The following is a 25,958-nucleotide window of genomic DNA, read 5'->3' as shown; positions in this document are numbered from 1 at the left end:
ACGTAACAGCAAATAAAGAAATTGAAAAGCATAGGTCAAGTATTTGATCAGATACATAAAAACCGCTGGCTAAAATATCATGAGCATATTCAAAGAATAGAACCAACTGGATTAACTAAACGCAATGTGGAGTTTCGCAACACTCGCAGTAAAGCTAAAATTGGAACAGTAAAATCGATCGGTGAGCTAAACGAGGACCTGAAGCAAACAAGAATAACACAACGTGATGTACCAGACAGGAATATATTTTTTGGCAGAAAATTCATGATTGGGCTGTTGATCTGGCAGACCGACACCTTGGCCAGATAAACGAAAAGAGACCAAGGAAACCTAAAAAAAACTCTGAAAATACCAGTTGCAGCACAGCGCATGGTCTACAATGGCCCAAATATGAATAATGATAAGAATGTGATATTCATATTCAATTTTTTGTGTACATTGTGTTCTTCACGTATTAGAGATACTAACTATTGTGATCCTATGTCATGAAGCAGATCATTTTTCGCTATACATACAGACATACCTTTATCGTTCCGACTTGCTGAAATCAACTACTGTCGTTCTTATAGACATACAGAGTGTCCCACATAAAACCAGTTCACCTCGCAACACTGCCATGAAAGTTGGCTAAACTGCATTTTACTGGAAAGCTGAGTGCAGTTGTGTGTTTGTGCGTCAGTTGTTGAAAGAAGCTCGTATTGTTGAGTTGTTACAGAGTTTGCACTAGAACAGTGTATTAATATTGTGGAGGGTTACTTTAGGACAGGCTCCATAAAGGAATGTGAAGAAATGTTTCAAGCGAAACATCAAACTAGTCGCCATGTACATTTAACATACGCAGAGAAGCGGTGTGCAGTATTCAAACTAGGTGGATCAACGCTCACACATCCAATCAAAGTATGACACACATCACTAACATGTTCCCTAAAGACAAGTTTGTCAGTGGAGGCCTTTGGCCCCCAACGTCCCTGTACTTAATATCGTGTGATTTTTATTTATGGGGCACACTAAAAAGTAAAGTGTATGCTGACAATCCTCGCACATTAGACGATCTTAAAAGGAACACTACTAGATAAATTAGCAACATCACGTTTGCAGAATTACACCGTGTTGCTGATAACACCATCACACAAAGTCCGCGATGCCTGGATGCTCATGGGCACCACTTCCAACATCTTTTTTTAAACAGGAAAAGTTTATAACTTTACTTATCTACTCTTTTTTAGTTAGTTCATTGTTACTTGAATCTCGGGCGTGAGGCGTACACGTTATATGTGGGACACTCTGTAACAATATCCCTGCAAAGCTCGGGGCTTCTTTCAAGAGAAGGATAGTAACACCAAGAGCTGAACAGAAATGCTTTGCTCCATGTTTCATAGTGCCGTGGTGGGGACTCGTAGCCTATATCGATTGTTTAAACGATGTCATTTATATCTACATTTACAGGGTGGTCCATTGATTGTGATCAGGCCAAATATACCACTGAATAAGTATCAAACGAAGAAACTACAAAGAACGAAACTCGTCTAACTTGAAGGGGGAAACCAGATGGCGCTATGGTTGGCCCGCTAAATGGCGCTGCCATAGGTCAAACGTATTTCAACTGCGTTATTTTTAAATAGGAAGACACATTTTTTATTACATATTCGTGTAGCACGTAAAGAAAAATGAATGTTTTAATTGGACAACTTGTTTTACTTTGTGACAGATGGCGCTGTAATAGCCACAAACGTATAAGTACGTGGTATCACGTAACATTAGGTCAGTGCGGACGGTATTTGCTTCGTGATAAATTACCCGTGTTAAAATGGACCGTATACCAATTGCTGAAAACGTCGATATCGTGTTGATGTATGGCTATTGTGATCAACACACCCAACGGGCGTGTGCTATGTATGCTGCTCGGTATCCTGGACGACATCATCTAAGTTTCCGGATCGTTCGCCGGATAGTTCCGTTATTTAACGAAACAGGAAGTGTTCAGCCACCTGTGAAACGTCAACCACGACCTGCGACAAATGATGATGCCCAAGTAGGTGTTTTAGCTGCTGTCGCGGCTAATCCGCACATCAGTAGCAGACAAATTGCGCGAGAATCGGGAATCCCAAAAACGTCGGTGTTGAGAATGCTACATCAACATCGACTGCACCCATACCATATTTCTATGCACCAAGAATAGCATGGCGACGACTTTGAACGTCGTGTACAGTTCTGCCACTGGGCACAAGAGAAATTACGGGACGATGATAGATTTTTTTGCACGCGTTCTATTTAGCGATGAAGCGTCATTCACCAACAGCGGTAGCATAAACGGGCATAATATGCACTATTGGGCAACGGAAAATCCACGATGGCTGCGACAAGTGGAACATCAGCGACCTTGGCGGGTTAATGTATGGTGCGACATTATGGGAGGAAGGATAATTGGCCCCCATTTTATCGATGGCTATCTAAATGGTGCAATGTGTGCTGATTTCCTACGTAATGTTCTGCCGATGTTACTACAAGATGTTTCACTGCATGACAGAATGGCGATGTTCTTCCCACATGATGGATGTCCGGCACATAGCTCGCGTGCGGTTGAAGCGCTATTGAATAGCATATTTCATGACAGGTGGATTGGTCGTCGAAGCACCATACCATGGCCCGCACTTTCACAGGATCTGACGTCCCCGGATTTCTTTCTGTGGGAAAAGTTGAAGGATATTTGCTATCGTGATCTACCGACAACGCCTGACAACATGCTTCAGCGCATTGTCAATGCATGTGCCTTACGGAAGGCGAACTAGTCGCTGTTGAGAGGAATGTCGTTACACGTATTGCCAAATGCATTGAGGTTGACGGACATCATTTTGAGCATTTATTGCATTAATGTGGTATTTACAGGCAGTCACGCTGTAACAGCATGGATTCTCAGAAATGATAAGTTCACAAAGGTACATGTATCACATTGGAACAACCGAAATAAAATGTTCAAACGTACCTACGTTCTGTATTTCAATTTAAAAAACCTATGAGCCATATGTTTGTGACTATTACAGCGCCATCTATCACTAAGCGAAAAAAGTGGTCCAACTAAAACATTCATATTTCTTTACGTACTACACGAATATTTAATAAAAATTGTGTTCCTATTTAAAAAAAAAAAGAAAAAACGCCGTTGATATCCGTTTTACCCATGGCAGCGCCATCTAGCGGGCCAACCATAGCGCCATCTGGTTTCCCCCTTCAAGTTAGACAAGTTTCGTTCTTTGTAGTTTTTTCGTTTGACGCTTATTTCGTGAGATATTTGTCCCGGTCACGATCAGTGCACCACCCTGTATACTCATACTCCGCACGGAACCTTCCTCTTCCTCTCCCAAATACAGCGAGGGAAAAACGACTGCCTAGACGCCTCCATAACAGTCTTAATTTCTCTTATCTCATGTCTGTGATCCTTAGGCGAAATACAAAATGGGCGACAGCAGAATCGTTCTGCAGTCAGCTGCAGATGCCGTTTCTCTAAGTTTTCTCATTAGCATTTCGCGAGAAGAACGTCGCCCTCGCTCCAGAGATTCCCGCCGAAGTTCGCAAAGCGTCTCCATAATACTCATGTGTGGATCGGAGCTACCGGTAACAAATCTAGCATCCCGTCTCTGAATTTCTTCGATGTCTTCCTTTAATCTGACGTGCTGGAGATCCAAAATACTCGACCAGAACTCAAGGATGTGTCGCTCAAGTATTCTATACAGGGGCTCCCTTACAAATGAACAACATTTTCCTTAAATTCTCCCAATTAACGTAAGTCCACCATAAACCTTCCCTTCTATGTTTCGTACGTGCTCGTTCGTTTTCATAGCGCTTTGAAACCTTTACACCCAGATATTTAATTGACGTGAGCCAGTCAAGCAGCAATATTGTTGTTGTATTCGAATATTATGCGATTGTTTTTCCTACGGATCTGAATTAACTTAATGTTTTCTACATTTATGGCAGGTTTCCATACGTCACACTAACTAGAAATTTTTGATAAGTCATCTTGTATCCTCCTACAGTCACTTAACGACAACATCTTCCCGCAAAGCACAGCATCATCAGCTGATCACCCTGTCCGTCACATCATTTATGTACAAAGAGAATAAGGGCCTTTCTTTCGTCTTTGGTGAACACTCACATGTCTGGGAATCTATTCCATATCCTCGTACATTCGTCAACAGTCTGCAGTTGGGCAACTTGTGAAACGATTTTAGGGAATCTGGGAATATGGAATCTGCCTGTCGCACTTTACCCATTGTTCGTGGGATATCAGGTGAGAAAACGGCAAGCTGAGTTTTGCAAGAGCGATGGTTTCTAAATCCGTGCTGATTTGTGAACATAACTCTTCCGTCTCAAGGACGTCTATAATATCCGAATTGAATATGATCAAAATGTCTGCAGCAGACTGATGTTAGTGTTATTGGTCTGTAATTTTGCAAGTCTGTTCCTTTAACCATCATATATACAGGAGTCAGCTGGGCTTTATTGCAGTCGCTTGAGGCTTTGCGCTTGGCAAGAGATTCGAAATAAATGCATGCCATGTAAGGGGCAAATGCAGCGGAGTACTACTCTAAAAACAACCGTACTGGGATTCCGTCCAGACCTGGAAGTTTATTTGTTTTCAACTCTTTCAGTTCCTTCTCTATGCCAGGGATGCCTATTTACAATATGCTCCACACGGGACTCTGTGCGACGCTCAAAAGACGGTATTGTCCGCCTCTTGTAGCAGAAAATTTTATACTGTTCCTTCATTTTCGCTATTACTCCACTGTCAATGCAGCAACAGACATAGAATGCAACGTATCACGAAAATGTGTTTGGGACACAACACTAGTATGAACAAAAAATTCGGAAACCTGTCAACGTGCACATTGTTACAAGTATTCGAAGTGATACCACGGCGTAGGCAACAATAACACTAACGTCGGTCTGCTGCAGAAGCTTTCATCATATTCAATTTGAATATAATAAACATCATTGAGACGGAAGAGCTTCTCCCACAAATCAGCACAGATTTAGGGTGGACTCCACACTAGGTACTATTTCCGAGTATCAACACCGTAAGTAAACCTATCAGAATCTCGTTCGTACTTTCAAAACCAATACAGCAAACACCTGATGATGTGCTATACCAAAACTTGTAACCGCGAACACATCTCGTTACACAAAATACTTGCATACTGTTACTTGTAACTTACTTGACGCGTCAACAATATAACAAGTTAAACAACCACCACAACATAATAAGAATAATATCAACAGCAAACCGCAGTACTTCTATGTAATGGAATTTTTTTTCCAACATTCTACCCATCTCAACAGCCTGGTCGTTGTTTGTTGCTGTAGTAAGCTAGAAAGCCGTATATTCAGTCCATAATGGTTATAGAGAGCATAAAGAAATGTTACTTTCTATAAAACGCTATAGTAGCAGCAAAACTTAGGAAAAATCTTTTAAGGTAGGATATAAATTAATTTAACTAATTTCTTAACGTCATTTGTGGATGTAGGTTAGTTTGTAGTTGGCTTCTCGACTGTTTCGGCGGAAACTTACGTTGAAGTGAGACACTGCTGTTGATTTTGCTGTTTTTCTCGTCAATTACAAATCCACTAATAATTCTCCTACTAATGTACAGCCGGCCGAAGTGGCCGTGCGGTTAAAGGCGCTGCAGTCTGGAACCGCAAGACTGCTACGGTCGCAGGTTCGAATCCTGCCTCGGGCATGGATGTTTGTGATGTCCTTAGGTTAGTTAGGTTTCACTAGTTCTAAGTTCTAGGGGACTAATGACCTCATAAGTTGAGTCCCATAGTGCTCAGAGCCATTTGAACTAATGTACAAAATCAAATTACCCGCAAGATTGTCTGACATGTGTCTTTCGTAAGATATTGACAAAAAAGGCTTAAAACTACCGAGAAACTGTACAGACATAACCTCCTAAGCAGGCAACTTCATTCATACAACAATAAATGCGTTTGCATCTGAAACTATGGCGGACTGCACCCTTGGTACTATTTAGGAGTATCAACACCGTAAGTAAACCTATCAGAGTCTCGTTCGTACTTTCAAAACCAATACAGCAAACACCTGATGATGTGCTATACCAAAAACTGGTAACGGCGAACACATCTCGTTACATAAAATACTTGCATCGATTTTCAAGATACATTAGCTAGAACACAGACATACTACGTTTTATGGTTTCGGACGCCGGTTCTCTGCTGACACGTTTAATCATTCTCATGTGTGCTTTATTAAAGTTTCACATTTTGGAGCCTCATGGGTACGCCTAATGTGTGCTCTTGGAACGCGAGACACTCGTTTCGTTTCCACACCAGCCTCATATGTCGTCCGTGATGTCACGTAACACGCTCTGACCCTAATGACCCTCGCCGCATTAAAAGTTGGGGACGGAGCTCAATATTCACGTGAGGAATGTGTCGATAAGAAACACTCCCCTACCATTGGGGATTCCGCAGTTAATTCCGAACAAGCCAGTGCCACGTCTTAGATTAAAGAAAGGTCTATTATAGATGACTAGCAAAAAAATAGAAATATGTACTCTATAGTAGCGGTTGCCAACGATGAAGTAAGCAACCACTAAAGTTCTTAAACAACAACGGTAGTACCGAACTCGCAGTCGCAAACTCTGATCCACAGTTTGAATTGAGGTTCTTTGTCACTATGATAAGTGGGACGAATGTAAAGTTAAGCTAATACAAAATACTGTAAATGCTTCTCTCTGAGCTCGCCATGTGTAGGTTATCGTAGATGTTGAAGTTGCTAATGTGTCGCTTTAAATTTCGCTTCTGTAAGTGCAAGTACATTACTCTCTGCTGTTGGTGTCGTACACTGAAGACTGGATTAATTGTTGTCGTTATTCGGGTAATCCAAAATACGGGAAACTGAATGTGTCGTACAGAGAAGACCGGATTAATTGTTCCCGTTATTCGGATAATCCATCATTCGGATAACTGAATGTATTAAGAAAAGCGATCTTCGTGTTACATGTATGGTTATCTTTAAGGTATGTTGTCATTTGGTTATCTTTGTAGGATTAATACATTGAGTTAGATGTGTATTTAGAAGAATGAATACGAATTAAACTTATTCAAATCAGTGTTTATTCAAGAGATTAGACGTATTTTCGTACGTACGTACATATTTTCTGAAAATTACGAAAATACTACAACCTTAATCATGAAATACCTAAAAGAAAGTCACATAGGAGAGTCACTGTAGTTTAATTTTGTTTAAAATATTTGACCATTGTCACCTGACGTAAATAAATTCTTATCTTCATTGCCACTACGTTAAGAATTCGTTTTCACTATAGTATACTTCCGGTATCACAATCTGTCTGTTTTTAGAACAATTTGAAAGATGTTAGCAGGGCTTGAAATGCATCTGCATGAGATGGTCCTGCATTATTTTCTGCGTTACGTTTTCTTCTGTTTTATATTCCCGCATTTCCTGCTGTTTATTTGCTGCAATATGTTTCCAATAATTTTGTCATCCGACATGATCTGAAAAACTTGATCATAACTGTCTCAGCTGCGCCACTCATTCACATTCCTGGCATATTTGTATGTATGTCGTTAGATCATTTATATCCTCCAAAACAGAATATCAGCATCAAGTATTCAATTTTCGTGCTACCGTTTTGATGTTCTGTTCCAAGCTTTGTCCAAAGTCTTCCTTTCTCTCAAATCCCAAGCATCCACACCCATGTAACAACACACCATTGAATTCATCTCTTTGAAAAACGCAAAACTACTTCTACGTTATCTTCTTCAACAGATAACAACCGACATAAGCGTCGCTTTCTATAAAGTTGTTTTAATGTTTCAGTAACACTTCGCTCGAGTGGTTGTAGCGAGAATGTTACATTAGCAGGCAAAAATTTTACTGTAAACATTCCATTTTTTCTTTCCAACAGTTCAGCCATAAAAGTGGAAATTTTCCTCGTTTACCAAGTTTCGTTTTGAATTTATTTATTTTTTACTTCAGCGATAAAAAAGTGTTGTCATACCAGTCAATGAATATTTCGGCATTCATCCATGCACTTTTATGGTTTTTATAGGCTGAGGGAACCCTGATATTTTAGAAGAAGCAGGAGTTTTTGGGTTTTCCGATGAGGAACAAACGCACTTTAAGGGTTCCGGTAGTGCTTGCTTGTTACTCGCTGTTTACTGGTTTTATATCCTGGAGCTGAACACTCTCGCCGAAAAGTTAAAAGATTTAGACGGTAACGATTTCCAGTTTCACCCGGTTTCATCGGCGTTGTAAAGAAAGCCCAAGTCATAGTCATTTATCCGAATTCTTTTTTTTTCTAACCATATTTCAAAAAATTTCCGGCAGCTGCATCAGCTGACATTTTTCCACCATGTTTTCCAATTCGCAAATTCTTGACGAGACGTAAACCTGTACTACCATCCGTTACTTGCCACAAACGATTCATTGGCCCTATTTCTTTATTTTACTGTAACGCCCTTTAACAGAGCAAAGGACTAGATATTGGTTTCAGCTGATCGTTGTAAAAACCAAAAGTACAAAATTTCTTTTAAAAATTAATTTTTCGGTTCCTTCAGAACTTTTCGATATTCATTCCCGTCTTCACTATCAAGATTGCAGGTGCACTTCAAAGTTGAATCGGTATTCTTCTTAATACCGCAATCGTAGCAGTATCTATACTACACTTATCGGCTAACTTCGCTCTTCTGAGCGGCACGAACCCGCGCAAGCTGCTTAACGCTTTCGGGCGCTAAGTGGCAAGAGCTTCGGCTCCACTTCCTGCAACTTCGGTTGCAAATCTCCCCAGCGGGACTCTCCCGTTCTTTGGTAGGGTAATCTCAGTGTCAGGGGCCCGTTCACGTCGGATAACCCCGCGCACTGTAGGCCGCTCTCTTCAACCCGCGCTCTCTTGCGCCGCGCATTGCACTCCGCGCAGATAGGTCGTAGGGACACCCCTCTTCTGTAGGAACAAGGTACACAGCGCTTTCGCTAAAAAGCATTATTGTCGCTCCTTAAAAAGAGCAAAATTGTCGTGTTCCATCCTTCCCTATCCAAATAAATAATTACTCCTGAAACAGCAAAGATGTCCGATCTTTCCTGTGCTTCCCCACCACTCACCCGCAGCAAAGCTGCAGCACAAGAGGCGGTAATGCCGGCTACTCCTGCCATCATTTCCGTCCCGCTGCCCACCTTCCAGGAGCAGGTTGCCCTGAAGGACCAGCAGATCGCGGAACAGCTGGAGCTGATCGCAGAGCTGATGGGCAGCGAAAACACACGAACAGAAACACCCACACCACACACACAGGCACCTGCTGAACAACAGGACATGCCCCCTATTTCACCTCTGGCGGCCCAGGCACCGACGGAACCGGTTCCAGAGCCGACAGAGGACACAACAAACACTGATGAAGACGGGCCGTGGCAGCAGGTTGGCCCAAGGCGCAAACAGCAGCCAACTACACAAACAAGTGAGCCCACAAACTCACGAGGCAACGGCCAAGCGCTGCTGCCAACACCATCCACGCCGCGAACAAACAATAACAACACAGGGACCAACACAAACAACCCTGCGACTGCAGCAACCACAAACATACACGCAGCTACGCAGAACACTAACAACACCGCGACCGGCTTCCCACCGGTCATCATTCACAACTATGGAGACCTAAGTCTCCTAAACAGAGAATTTAACAATAAGCACAGCCCCACAACATACTACTCCAAGCTCACCGGGGAACACGCCGCACTGTACGTGGCGAACAAGACAGACTACACGAATCTACTGGACTTTCTCAAAGAAAGGAAGGTAGAACACTTCACGTACAGGACAGTCTTGGAAAAAACACAACAGTACGTGATTAAGGGGATAGACTCACGAACCCCGACCGACACGGTACACAACGAACTCTCTGCTCTCGGGTGGGAGTGCATTCGGGTAAACCGGATGTCAGAGTTCGGCACAGCGAGACCGTCACATAACTACATGGCGGAGCTGGCCGACACGGCCAAATCCCGCGACCTGCTGAAGTTAAAATTATTTCTTCACATGGTCGTTAATGTAGAGGTGTACAACACGCCGCGCACCCCCCAACAATGCCACAACTGCCAGCGCTATGCGCACGCGGGTATCAGATGCGGTCTCGCACCCCGCTGCCGCATCTGCGCTGGCGGTCACACAACCCAACGCTGCAAACTCCCCAACACAGCACCTCGCAAGTGCGCCAACTGTGGTGCTGCCCATCCGGCAAACTACAGAGGGTGCATTGCATACAAAGCAGCTCTGAGGCGCAAAATCGCCAAACATGCGAAACCAACCGCCATCACAGTTCCAAAACCGCCCCCGCGCCCAGTAAGAAGTGGATTATCCTTCGCTGGAGCGGTCGCTGGCAGCCCCAGCAGCGCGGGACGGTCAGAGGAGCCCCGGAGCTCAGAACACGCTCAGCAAACACCCCCAGCAACAGGCACACAACAGACATGCACAACAAATGACACCACACCCGCACCGGGCACACCGCACGAAACAAGCAACAACACCACCCTACCCCCTGAGATCGCGAACTGCAGCCCACCACAGGCTACAGAAAACGCACACACACAGGGACAACCACAGCGCCAGAGGAGGAGGAGAAGGAGAAACAGCCGCAGCACGAGGAACACGACCGCACCACAACAAGTACACAGTCAACAGAACACCAACACCCACGAACACATCCCGGACACCAACTCAACAACCCACATAACACACCCACTCACCTCAGAAAATACACAGGCGCCCACAACTGCCACACGAACAACCGACTCGCAGGCCAGCCCTCACCAAACGCCAACACTGGAACAAGCGGCCGCTAACACGACCAACAACTCCCAGGCCGACATGACCAACATCACAACAACATTCCAGAGAATAATGGAAACATTATTCCCCGGACGCACGACCACCGAAATAGTCACGAAGATTATGGGGTGTGTCTCACAACTCTTTATGCAGTTCATGTCGGGTACGCTCAACTGGACTAGCTTCCAAGCCACTATCACACCGCTCTTTACACTACTACATGGATAATACACCACACCAGCCCCGAAACGCAGACTTAAACACAGTCACACAGATCCTGTTTTGGAATGCCAACGGGATCGCAAACAAAAAAGCCGAGATGGCCGCGTTCATGGAGCGAAAGGGTATCCGAATCGCTCTTGTGAACGAAACACTGCTTACGCCTCGCAAACAACTAAACCTCCCAGGTTATTGCGTCTATCGTACCGACCGAGCGGATGGCAGGAGGGGAGGCGGCACGGCAATCATTATACACAGAGACATAGACCACACGAACATCGAGCTCCCAGCACTTGAAAGACTGGAGGCTACGGCCATTAGGGTCAAGTTCAACGGAGCCAACACCACACTGGTATCGCTATACAATCCTCCTAAAAACATAGTAACACGCGATATCAGCACAGTACTCAACATGGCACCGCGAGTAATAGCCGCTGGAGACCTCAACGCAAAACACCCCGATTGGAACTCACGAATACGAACCTCCAACGGCAAGAAACTGTACGAACACGCACTAGGCCGAAACTACATTATACTTGGGCCGGACGTTCCCACGTTCGTGCCTACACAGGCCCGACATAGGCCAGACGTGTTAGACATAGCCCTCATAAAGGGCATCACATGCACACTCAACCTAACGGTTGAAAACGATCTGGACTCAGACCACATGCCTGTAATACTGCACATGGAAGAGACACTGCAGGACATTGAACCACGCAGGATGCTTAACTACAAACGTGCGAACTGGACACTGTTCAAGGAAACGCTTGATAGTCGCATTCCTGACACCCACGAAATTAACAACACACAGCAAATTGATGAGGCTGTGGAGGCTCTCACAACTGCCGTCCAAGACGCAATGACTGACGCCATTCCATTTACAACACCAAGACAACACTCGACGGCCCTGCCCCAGGAAATCCTGGGCCTTATCTCAATGAGGAACCGCCTCAGGAGATACTGGCAGCGTACCAGGCGCCCGTTCTATAAACTGCACGTGAACAGACTCCAGGGCATAATACGGAATAAAATCCAAACATTCAGAAACGAACAATGGGGACAGAGACTCGCTCGGCTGGATACCACACGTCCTGGCGTGTGGCAGCTGGCCAGACACTTCACCAGGGAGAAACATTACATTCCCACGTTACAAGGACCAGACGGCCCAGCCTACTCCGCGACGGAGAAGGCAGAGCTTATGGCCACAACACTTGCAGCGTCCTTCATGCCGAATCTGGTTCCTTCAGACCCAGCATTCACACTTGAAACGGACCAGGAGGTTACACGACTTGTAGCCCAGCCCTCGCGCGACGTAATCAGACGTGCTAGCACAAATGAAGTCACATGGGCTATCAAGCACACCAACGCTAGAAAAGCCCCTGGGCCTGATGGCATTCAAAACCGTGTCCTCCAGGAGTTCACGGATAAAGCCGTAGAATACCTCACACACCTAACGAATGCCATCCTGACACACCAACACTTCCCTGACTTTTGGAAGGCGGCCAAGGGCCTGATGTTCAGGAAGCCAGGGAAAGACCACTCCCTCCCACAAAATTACCGACCCATCAGTCTGCTGTGCTCGCTCAGCAAGATTGTTGAGAAGGTAATACTAAAACGTATCACTAGGCATTGCATCGCCAACGACACCCTAAGACCGGAGCAACTCGGCTTTAGGAATCACCACTCGACAACACAACAACTCCTCCGCGTAGTCGAACATATAACACACGGCTACAACATGAACAAAGCCACAGGGGCCGTGTTCCTAGACATCGAAAAGGCTTTCGATCGTCTCTGGCACAACGGACTCATACGCAAACTAAGCGAAGCTGGTTTCCCAGACGGACTCGTACGTCTCATACACTCATATCTCACGAACAGATGTTTCAACACTAACGTGCAGGATAAACAATCAACACAACACGGTATCCAAGCTGGAGTACCCCAAGGAAGCATTCTGGGGCCCATCTTGTTTAACCTGTACATTAATGACTACCCAGCGACACGAAACACGACGTTAGCCGTCTACGCGGATGACACAGCCATCCTCGCGCAAGACTGGAAACCGTCGAACATCAACTCACGAATACAGACAGCACTCAGAACAGCTGAGCCTTGGCTGGAGCGATGGCGTATTAAAGTAAACGTCGACAAGTGCGAAGCAGTTCTGTTCACACGCAGACCGAAACTACTGCGCAAACACCAACACTGTAGACCGATAACACTACATACACGCCCAATACGTTTCCGAGAGAAAGTCAGATACCTTGGTGTCTGGCTGGACCGGAAACTTACATGGGGGGACCACATCGAATACGTTGCCAACCGAGCGCACGCGAGGCTCAAACAGCTCTACCCAATGCTCAACAGGGAAAGCACACTGAATAGGAGGGTGTCGAGGTCCTTATACACTACACTGATTAGACCTCTGATGACGTACGCAGCTCCCGTCTGGGGATATGCAGCTCCCACACGACTGCGCCGCCTGCAGATCATACAGAACAAAGTGCTACGAATCATTAGCAATGCTCCACGCTACACACGCACCGTGGATCTTCACCATGAATACCGCCTTGATACCCTCAAGGAAGTATTCAAGAAACACGCTACACGACTATACAGGAACTCGAGACACTCGAACAATCCTTTCATCCTCACTCTGGGAAACTACGATCACAACCACAGGTGGAAACACAAGCGACCAAAGACACTGCTAGCTAGGGCATAACCACCTATGGTAAACTAACATACGCAAACAGCGACAAACGTCGGTAAGCCCCTGCATATCAGCAATACTGACTGGCAACTACCAGCTGCTATTAGAGCCGACCAACAGGCCACAGCAGGGACACCGACGAGCTCGCCCACAGACGCACGAACAATCTCCCAACACTCCCTCACACTGTGCCTCCGGTATATGACCTATCGGACACAAGACCGATAACAAACATAACTGTTGCAGGTCGCAGGACGCTGAACGAGGACTCTGTACCAGCACCCAGCGCCAGCCGCCGAGCAGCACAAACGCACAACGTCAAGGTATCGACATGCATGATACCCACTACTAACAAAGCCTATCCTTGCACAACCTATCGCAGGCAGCAAGACAACCGCTACTGCTCTTGCCGCCCGACCTAACTTTGCCAGAGGTTTTTTTCCCTTGGCTCTTGCCTTGGCACTTTTTTTCCTCTGCCCTTCAAACCGCTACCCTTCGTCAGATTTCGACCAATCTATCTCCAGATGAGCGCGTATTAATGGTTAATCCTAACCAGACGTACGCAAACATCGCAGTACCCACATCCTGCGACACCTCACTTTAGTGAATACTAACCCTTATGCAGAGATGGCAGTAGACCTTTTGTGTTGGCCATCATGCCGGTGTGGGCGTGGAGGGGCTCCACCTCTTGTTAAAAAAAAAAAAAGAAATATCGGCTAACTTACGGTCATTTTCTCCTCTTTTAATGAATCAATAATGCTTATGTTATCTTTAAGCGATAACACCACTCTGTTGTGCTTTGACATTTTTAAGCACAAACGCGACACGGCGCAGCGATTGGCAGATGTTTTATCTCAACCAATAATGAAACGACCGTGTCAGAAATTGTGTGTGGTGCGTGTGGGTAGTGCCTGCGCGACATGTCCGCGCACGCACGGACTACACTACAAAGATATTTGCTCGCGGTTGACAATCCAGACTGAGGTGCAGATAATAGAGTCTCTACCCTATTCCTAAAATAGGCAAATTCAATGGCATGTCGCTCCTCAAAATCCGAACACTAGTTTCGAAGTAAATACACCGATGTCCAAAATTACAGCAACAAACGAAAATATTTCAAGGTTGCGTTTATTTTGCCACAAAATGGTATAAACAGGTGACAATAAAGTAGAAACAATGTAAAGTATACATAACGTAAACAACTACAACATGCATAACAATAAACAAAAATATTCTTCGTTTCTTCCAACTTAACGGATTTGCACTCACGTTTCGACAACTGGTTAATGTGCTCAGCCTGGGTTGTGACCATCTCTAGCAGCAATACAGGTCTGACAATGACGGAGCATGCTGTGAATTATGTCATCAATATCATGTTGAGACAATGACACCCATTCTTCCTGCGGAGTTGCTCGCAAGTCTTGGAGAGTGGTTGGTAGATGCCGACGTGTTGCAAACCGTCGCGTTCATGCATCGCAGACATCGTGTATGCGATTCAAATGGGAAGAGCGAGCAGGCCACACTACGTGTGCAAGATCTTCCGTCTCCAAGAATACATCACCCACCTGTGCTCTATGAGAGACTGAAGCGCCTAGAACCGCTTGGCCACTCCGGCCGGCCGATGACGTCAGATGTTAAGCCCCATAGTGCTCAGAGCCATTCCAACTGTTCCTATTTCGACAGAACCGGAAAAGAAAAAAAATGAACACTTAAATTATTTCCTTGCTAGCTCTGCTATCTTTTATTTTATTACGATAATCATCTCCGTATGTGTGTAGGTATCAACAAAATATTTTCGCATTCGTAGGAGAACGTCGTAGATTAGAATTTCCTTGAAAAGACCACGTCGCAACGAAAAACACGTGCACCATATCCGTCGCACTGTCTTCCCAACTTCTCGATAATGCAAAACAAACTGCCCTTCTCTGATCTTTGTACACGTCCTCTATCAGTCGTACTTGCTAGCGATCTCATACTTCACGGCAGTACTCTAACTCAGGACGGTCATGTGTTGTGTAGGCAGTCTCTTTAGTAGACTGTTGTGTCAATAAAACGCAGTCTTTGGTTTGCCTTCCCCACAATATTATCTATGTGATCGATCCAGTTTAAGTTGTTCGTAACTCCAATCTCTAGGTATTTAGTTGAACTGACGGCCTTTAGATTTGTCTGATTTATCGTGTAACCGAAATTTAGCGGATACTTTTCAGTGCTCGTGTGGATGACTTCACACTTTTGTGGTACGTTCCTATGGGACCAAATGGCTGATGCCATCGGTCCCTAGGCTTACACACTACTTAATCTAACTTTAACTTACGGTAAGGACAACACACACACACACACACACACACACACGCGCCCGAGACAGGACTCGAACCTCCGACGGGGGAACCCGCGCGGGACCGTGGCAAGGCGCGTTAAACAACGCGGCTATTTAGGTTCAACTGCCACTTTTCGTACCACACAGATAGTCTGTCTAAATACAGGGTTATTCAAAAAGAATACCACAACTTTAGGAATTTAAAACTCTGCAACGACAAAAGGCAGAGCTAAGCACTATCTGTCGACGAATTAAGGGAGCTATAAAGTTTCATTTAGTTGTACATTTGTTGGCTTGAGGCGCTGTTGACTAGGCGTCAGCGTCAGTTGATGCTAAGATGGCGACCGCTCAACAGAAAGCTTTTTGTGTCGTTGAGTACGGCAGAAGTGAATCGACGACAGTTGTTCAGCGTGCATTTCGAACGAAGTATGGTGTTAAACCTCCTGATTGGTTGTGTATTAAACGTTGGTATAAACAGTTTACAGAGAATGGGTGTTTGTGCAAAGGGAAAAATTCTGGACGGCCGAGAACGAGTGATGAAAATGTAGCACGCATCCAGCAAGCATTTGTTCGCAGCCCAGGAAAATCGACTCGCAGAGCTAGCAGAGAGCTGCAAATTCCACAATCAACTGTATGGAGAGTCCTACGAAAAAGGTTAGTTATGAAACCTTATCGTCTGAAATTGGTTCAAGCACTGTCTGCAGCTGATAAGATTAAAAAACTACCCGAGGCGATGGATCGGCCGCCAGGCAGCCCGTGACAGAGCACTTCATCACTGGCCCTGATCTTACCCCCTGCGATTTTTTCTTATGGGGGTATGTTAAGGATATGGTGTTTCGGCCACCTCTCCCAGCCACCATTGATGATTTGAAACGAGAAATAACAGCAGCTATCCAAACTGTTACGCCTGATATGCTACAGAGAGTGTGGAACGAGTTGGAGTATCGGGTTGATATTGCTCGAGTGTCTGGAGGGGGCCATATTGAACATCTCTGAACTTGTTTTTGAGTGAAAAAAAATCTTTTTAAATGCTCTTTGTAACGTGTATAACAGAAGGTTATATTATGTTTCTTTCATTAAATACACATTTTTAAAGTTGTGGTATTCTTTTTGAATCACCCTGTATATTGGGAAGAAGACATTGGATATCAAGAAAACGAAAGTGGAACAGAATCGTATAAGATAGTGAAATACGACCAAGAAGAATTCGGCAAACCTACGGTTGCCGACGGATTCGGCTGAATCAGACGAAGAAGACAGTGCACAGTGGTCGGACTTTGATTTACGGAGGACCAATAATAAATTTGAATGATCCCCGGGTCGAAACACATTTCCCAAAGATACACAGAGCGTCGAGGATATCATAGAATTATGTATTGGGAACGATCTAATTGAATATATCGTATTAGCAACGAAACCAACAAGTACACCATTCAGAATTGCAATAGAAGGAAACTGAATTTAAAAAATGCCAAATTTGTCGACGTTACGGGATCAGAACTTAGAAAATGGTTTGGGCGTGCTATCCTTATGAGAATTTTAAACAAAGCATGGATCGATGATTTTGGTCAACGAATGCATTGATAGACACACCGATATTTCGCAAAACGATGTCCCGCAACCGATTCAGACAAATATCATCATTTTTTCATTTTGCCGACAGCAACAATAAACCGGATAATGCCGACCGACTTGTCAAAGTGCAATTCGTAATTGATTATTTTTCCAAAAAGTTTAAAGAAACGTTTAAGTCAAAACATCTGAAGTTGAAGGAATGATACCGTAGCGTGGACGGATAAATTTTATAGTTTACAATCCTTCGAAAATTAGGAAATGCACCATACACATTCGGATACTGTGCGATTCGAGTACGGGGTACATTTCCTCATTCAAGATATACTCCAGAGCTGGACAGCCTTTAGCAAAAACAGTGGTGGAACTATTGACACCTTGTGATGGAAAGTGGCATCACCTCCGCATGGATGGTTATTGTAACAGTGTAGACCTTGCCGAGAAATTACTTTAAATGAAAATTCGAGTTTGTGGAACGATACGGCAAAATAGAGGATTTCAGGAAAATTAATGCGCGCAAAAGTCAATGTGTTTGAAGCTTGTCATCAACGCAAAGGTGACAAGCGGTCGGCGACAAGCCAAGCAATCCGGCTTAACGCTGCCGGCGCCAAGCGAATAAATTTGTACGAGACGTGGGGACGGCTGTGTGTTAATTGCGGTGACGTGCTCCACACAGTCAATGAGCAGCGGGCCCAGGCAGTCAAAGAAAAACATCGTCATGATTTTCCCCCGCCGCTGGAGAGCCTGCTGTTTCGACAACGCTCCAGCCATTCTGTTATTTACAATGGAGGACCCTACAGTATTGTCGCATTTTATCAGGTGCGATCAAAAAGTTTGCGTTTCAGGGCCACACTTACCTCTCGGGTGCATGTCGGGCCTATATGCCAGCATCGGAGTCGCCCTGTATTGCATGTATGCTGCAGCAGCGCACTGAAACGGAAACATTTCGATCGACCTTTATAAATCTCGTACCATTGAAAAGATGAGTGAAATAGATGTGTCAGTCGCGTTGAGGAACAGCTGAAATTGTTAAAACTGAACAAAATTCCGGGACCCGTTACTATTTGCGGATGATTTAGCCCTTCGGCTCAATACAAATTTCCGTAGATCGCCCGAACAAAAAACCATGCCCAATAGTTGGAAGAAAGGCAGGTCACACCCGTCTGCAAGAAGGGTAGCAGAAGTGATCCACCAAACTACAGTTCAATATCCTTTACGTCTTTCTGTTGTAGAATCTTTGAACATATTCTGAGCTCAAACGTAATCAGGTATCTGAAACAGGATAAGCTCCTTCCTGCAACCACTATGAATTCTGAAAATAATGATCATGTGAAACCCAACTCACTCGTTTCTCACACGACACACTCAAAACCGTGGATCAAGGCGTTCAGCTAGCTGCAGTAATTCTCGATTTCCGAAAAGCGTTTGACTCAGTGCAAGATCTACGCTTATTATCAAAACTGCGATGGTATAGGGTACCAAGCGTAATTGGTGAATGGATTGAGGATTTGCTTTGGTAGGGAGGATGTGTCACGTTGTCTTGGATGGAGAGTCGTCGACAAACGTAGCAGTAACTTCGTGTTTGCCCCAGGGAAGTGTGTTGGGGCCACAGCTGTTCTTGTTGTGTATTAGTACCCTTGCTGACAGTATTAATATAAATCTCAGACTTTCCGGAGATGATACTGTTATGTGTAATGATGTGGTGCGTGAACGAAGGCACACAAATACTCACTCACGTCTTGATAAGGATTCAACCTGGTGCAACGATTGGCAACTTGCTTTCAGTTTTCAAATATGTAAAATTGTGCACTTCACGAAACGAAGGAGTGCTGTGACTATAACATCAATGACTCACATCTGGCCGGCCGGGGTGGCCTAGCGGTTCTAGGCGCTACAGTCTGGAATCCCGCAACCGCTACGGTCGCAGGTTCGAATCCTGTCTCGGGCATGGATGTGTGTGATGTCCTTAGTTTTTTTTTTTTTTTTTTTTTTTTTTTTTTTTTTTTTTTGTCGTCAATCTACTGACTGGTTTGATGCGGCTCGCCACGAATTCCTTTCCTGTGCTAACCTCTTCATCTCAGAGTAGCACTTGCAACAATGTCCTCAATTATTTGCTTGACGTATTCCAATCTCTGGCTTCCTCTACAGTTTTTGCCCTCTACAGCTCCCTCTAGTACCATGGAAGTCATTCCCTCATGTCTTAGCAGATGTCCTGTCATCCTGTCCCTTCTCCTTATCAGTGTTTTCCACATATTCCTTTCCTCTCCGATTCTGCGTAGAACCTCCTCATTCCTTACCTTATCAGTCCACCTAATTTTCAACATTCTTCTATAGCACCACATCTCAAATGCTTCGATTCTCTTCTGTTCCGGTTTTCTCACAGTCCATGTTTCACTACCATACAATGCTGTACTCCAGACGTACATCCTCAGAAATTTCCTCCTCAAATTTAGGCCGGTATTTGATATTAGTAGACTTCTCTTGGCCAGAAATGCCTTTTTTGCCATAGCGAGTCTGCTTTTGATGTCCTCCTTGCTCCGTCCGTCATTGGTTATTTTACTGCCTAGGTAGCAGAATTCCTTAACTTCATTGACTTCGTGACCATCAATCCTGATGTTAAGTTTCTCGCTGTTCTCATTTCTACTACTTCTCATTACCTTCGTCTTTCTCCGATTTACTCTCAAACCATACTGTGTACTCATTAGACTGTTCATTCCGTTCAGCAGATCATTTAATTCTTCTTCACTTTCACTCAGGATAGCAATGTCATCAGCGAATCGTATCATTGATATCCTTCCACCTTGTATTTTAATTCCACTCCTGAACCTTTCTTTTATTTCCATCATTTCTTCCTCGATGTACAGATTGAAGAGTAGGGGCGAAAGGCTACAGCCTTGTCTTACACCCTTCTTAATACGAGTACTTCGTTCTTGATCGTCCACTCTTATTATTCCCTCTTGGTTGTTGTACATATTGTCTCTCCCTATAGCTTACCCCTACTTTTTCAGAATCTCGAACAGCTTGCACCATTTTATATTTTCGAACGCTTTTTCCAGGTCGACAAATCCTATGAAAGTGTCCTGATTTTTCTTTAGTCTTGCTTCCATTATTAGCCGTAAAGTCAGAATTGCCTCTCTCGTCCCTTTACTTTTCCTAAAGCCAAACTGATCGTCACCTAGCGCATTCTCAATTTTCTTTTCCATTCTTCTGTACATTATTCTTGTAAGCAGCTTCGATGCATGAGCTGTTAAGCTGATTGTGTGATAATTCTCGCACTTGTCAGCTCTTGCCGTCTCCGGAATTGTGTGGATGATGCTTTTCCGAAAGTCAGATGGTATGTCGCCAGACTCATATATTCTACACACCAACGTGAATAGTCGTTTTGTTGCCACTTCCCCCAATGATTTTAGAAATTCTGATATAATGTTATCTATCTCTTCTGCCTTATTTGACCGTAAGTCCTCCAAAGCTCTTTTAAATTCCGATTCTAATACTGGATCCCCTATCTCTTCTAAATCGACTCCTGTTTCTTCTTTTATCACATCAGACAAATCTTCGCCCTCATAGAGGCTTTCAATGTATTCTTTCCACCTATCTGCTCTCTCCTCTGCATTTAACAGTTGAATTCCCGTTGCACTCTTAATGTTACCACCGTTGCTTTTAATGTCACCAAAGGTTGTTTTGACTTTCCTGTACGCTGAGTCTGTCCTTCCGACAATCATATCTTTTTCGATGTCTTCACATTTTTCCTGCAGCCATTTCGTCTTAGCTTCCCTGCACTTCCTATTTATTTCATTCCTCAGCGACTTGTATTTATGTATTCCTGATTTTCCCGGAACATGTTTGTACTTCCTCCTTTCATCAATCAACTGAAGTATTTCTTCTGTTACACATGGTTTCTTCGCAGCTACCTTCCTTGTACCTATGTTTTCCTTCGCAACTTCTGTGATGGCACTTTTTAGAAATGTCCATTCCTCTTCAACTGTACTGCCTACTGCACTATTCCTTGTTGCTGTATCTATAGCGTTAGAGAACTTCAAACGTATCTCGTCATTCCTTAGTACTTCCGTATCCCACTTCTTTGCGTATTGATTCTTCCTGAGTAATGTCTTGAACTTCAGCCTACTCTTCATCACTACTATATTGTGATCTGAGTCTGTATCTGCTCCTGGGTACGCCTTACAATCCAGTATCTGATTTCGGAATCTCTGTCTGACCATGATGTAATCTAATTGAAATCTTCCCGTATCTCCCGGCCTTTTCCAAGTATACCTCCTCCTCTTGTGATTTTTGAACAGGGTATTCGCTATTACTAGCTGAAACTTGTTACAGAACTCAATTAGCCTTTCTCCTCGTTCATTCCTTGTCCCAAGCCCATATTCTCCTGTAACCCTTTCTTCTACTCCTTCCCCTACAACTGCATTCCAGTCGCCCATGACTATTAGATTTTCGTCCCCCTTTACATACTGCATTACCCTTTCAATATCCTCATACATTTTCTCTATCTGTTCATCTTCAGCTTGCGACGTCGGCATGTATACCTGAACTATCGTTGTCGGTGTTGGTCTGCGGTCGATTCTGATTAGAACAACCCGATCACTGAACTGTTCACAGTAACACACCCTCTGCCCTACCTTCCTATTCATAACGAATCCTACACCTGTTATACCATTTTCTGCTGCTGTTGATATTACCCGATACTCATCTGACCAGAAATCCTTGTCTTCCTTCCACTTCACTTCACTGACCCCTACTATATCTAGATTGAGCCTTTGCATTTCCCTTTTCAGATTTTCTAGTTTCCCTACCACGTTCAAGCTTCTAACATTCCACGCCTCGACTCGTAGAACGTTATCTTTTCGTTGATTATTCAATCTTTTTCTCATGGTAACCTCCCCCTTGGCAGTCCCCTCCCGGAGATCCGAATGGGGGACTGTTCCGGAATCTTTTGCCAATGGAGAGATCATCATGACACTTCTTCAATTACAGGCCACATGTCCTGTGGATACACGTTACGTGTCTTTAATGCAGTGGTTTCCATTGCCTTCTGCATCCTCATGTCGTTGATCATTGCTGATTCTTCCGCCTTTAGGGGCAATTTCCCAACCCTAGGACAAGAGAGTGCCCTGAACCTCTATCCGCTCCTCCGCCCTCTTTGAAAAGGTCGTTGCCAGAATGAGGCTGACTTCTTATGCCAGAAGTTTTCGGCCGCCAATGCTAATTATTTATCAAAATTTAGGCAGTGGCGGGGATCAAACCCGGGACCGAAGAAGTTTTGATTATGAATCAAAGACGCTACCCGTAGACCACGGGTACCGTTGGTTAGTTATGTTTAAGTAGTTCTAAGTTTCAGGGAACTGATGACCTCGTGACCTCAGATGTTAAGTCCCATAGTGCTCAGAGCCATTTCAACCATTTGAACTCACATCTGGAGTCGGTCAGCTCATACATAAATCTGAGTGTAACAGTATGTAGGCCTATCAAATGGAACGATCACATAGTCTCGGTCGTGGGTGAAGTAGCTGGCAGATTGCTGGTCATTGGTAAAATAATAGGACAACGCAGTGAGTCTAATAAGAAGATTGTATACAACACGCTTGTACGGCGCATCCTAGAATACTGCTCAAGTGTGTGGAACCAATATCAAATAGGACTACCACGGAAACGATTAGAATGAAGGGCAGCACATATAGTAACAGCTTTGTTTGACCTCTTGGAAGGTGTCACGTAGGTATTGCAGGAAGTACATTGGCAGACGCTTGATAATAAACGCAGATTATCCTGTCAAAATCAACTTATCAAGTACCCAAACCAGCTCTGAGTCATGGATATAGAAATATATTACAACTCCCTATTACTTCCACAGGGACCTAACACAAGATCAGACTAATTACATCACCCACAGGGGCATTTAAGCAATCGTTCTTCCCTTGTTCCAAATGCAAATGAAACATGAGTAAACCCTAATAACTGCTACGATAGGACGTACCCCCTGCCATGCACTTGATAGTGGTTTGCCGATCACACTTTTAGGTGTAGATAATCTTATGCTTTGGTTCCGTTACCATCCTGAATTTATGCATGATCTTTTTGGAGGCTAGCAACGGCATTGCCACAGTGAATACATCGGTTCCAGTCAGTTCACCGAAGTTAAGCGCTATCGGGCGTGTCCGGCACTTGGATGGGTGACCGTCCGGGCCGCCATCTGCTGATGCCATTTTTCGGTGTGTACTCAGCCTCGTGATGCCAATTGAAGAGCTATTCGATCGAATAGTAGCGGCTCCGGTCAAAGGAAAGCATCATAACGACTGGGAGAATGGTGTTCTGACCACACGCCCCTCCTATCCGCATCCTCAGCTGAGGATGACACGGCGGTCGGATGGTCCCGATGGGCCACTTGTGGCCTGAAGACGGAGTGCTTTTTTGAGGCTGTAAACAGCATTCTCACTAGGATCACAACTCACTTAGGACAGCAATTGCCAGTACTTGCATACACTACAACAAGCAAACCAAAGAACATGCAAATAAGCGAACGAAGCAGAGATTATCAACCAGAGCGTGTACTGTACCTTGTAACTCTTCCCAGACTTTCGCCTCTAGGTTGATATATTTTCTTTTTCCATTTTCAGTTAACTTCTTGTGTGTGCAATCTTTTTCTACATTATAAAATTTACTCGGGGAAAGTAAGGCTTTCTGAAATGCGAAAAAAATGTTCCAAGGTACAACGCGATCATGTTACTAGGAACAAAATGTTCTAATGAAATCTAAAACTGCTGCAATCGAAAAACAATCTTATCAATATTGTATAGTCTATCTGTTACATTATATGATCAATAAGTGAAGTACAAGTATTACCGAAAAAAGTTAGAAATTAAAATACTTTTAAACAGAAGCTATTGAAAACCAAGACAAATTTGAGTTTTCGAGACAAGCATAATTGTTATGATATTAAAGAAACCCAGTTCATTTGAAAATATCGCATGTTGCACGTTAGAACACGTTTCAAGATACAAGATGGTGCACGACCGATGAAGTAAGGTTTAAGTTTCCACGTGTTAAATAACTATTTTTAACAATATGAGAAATTTTACTCGCCATAATATGATGTGACTAAAGAATTAGCAGTATCTCCCAAATATCTCTAATACATTATACAGAAATTAAATATGTGGAACAAAAAAGTACTAACAAACTCATGCCCGAAACATGTTCGAGGTTGCGAATATGTACAGCCATCAGCAGTATAATGGGACGTCGGCAATGAAAATTTGTCCCGAATCGGGACTCCAACCTGGGTTTCAAGAGTATGTCGTTTATGATCGTTGTGTTTGGTCGTTGCGGACGTCATATGACATCCTGTCAACTTCGTATGCTGGTCCTTCCACTCAGTTTTTTATTAGAGGCCAACCAGCTCTCTGACCGAACACGCTGAGCTTCCGCGCCGGCTACCATAAAGCTATCCGAACACGCCTCATAGCCATACCCGAACTTCCATATATCGTCAACAATGTGACTAAAACCCACTCTCGTACATCCATTATGTATAGTCCTGTATAGGGGAGACATATTAATTGAAAGTTGCTCGCCGGTGTCGGTAGATAAATATGATATTTCATTGTCTCAGTCGTTCGTAAGTACGATGCAATATTCCTTTTGATACGCATGCAATATCGTATTTATCCGCCGACATCACGCAAGCGAGTTTCAATTAAAATGTCTCCTCTTTATGGGAATATACGTAATGGACGTACCAGTGCAAGGTGTGGACACATGGTTGACGACATATGGAAGTTCGACTGTGGCTATGAAGTGTGCTCAGGTAACCTAAATGTAAGGCGACCGTTAAGCGGGAAATACAGACTCGATTCCCGGTCCGGCACAAATTCTCATTGTCGTCATGCCATTAAACAGCTAACTGTTGTCTATATTCGCACCTGCGATTACATTTCCTCTATTTCATCACGGCTATATTCAACACAGTGTCTGGTCCGTCGGACATGCATGGATGTCCGCCGGAACCTTGCATCGTGGTTATGAAAAACACAGATGCTGCAATATCGTAAATTCGCGCCACAGAGCAACAAAAACTTTAGGAGACTCTGTAAACTGCTCCTGGTGGTCTCGAGTGCGCATCCCTTCACATCGTCCTAAAATCGGTCGCGCTATACAAGCATCGGCCAAGAAACATCACGGGTTTGTAGGTACACCACTCTCCCCTACTCTATTATAAAGCTCACAGAACAACGCATAAACAAGTGACAATAAATGTGGCGCC

The sequence above is a fragment of the Schistocerca serialis genome, chromosome 6 (assembly GCF_023864345.2).
Source record: "Schistocerca serialis cubense isolate TAMUIC-IGC-003099 chromosome 6, iqSchSeri2.2, whole genome shotgun sequence".
Classification (NCBI taxonomy): Eukaryota; Metazoa; Arthropoda; class Insecta; order Orthoptera; family Acrididae; genus Schistocerca; species Schistocerca serialis.
Note: the sequence above shows the minus strand (reverse complement) of the source record.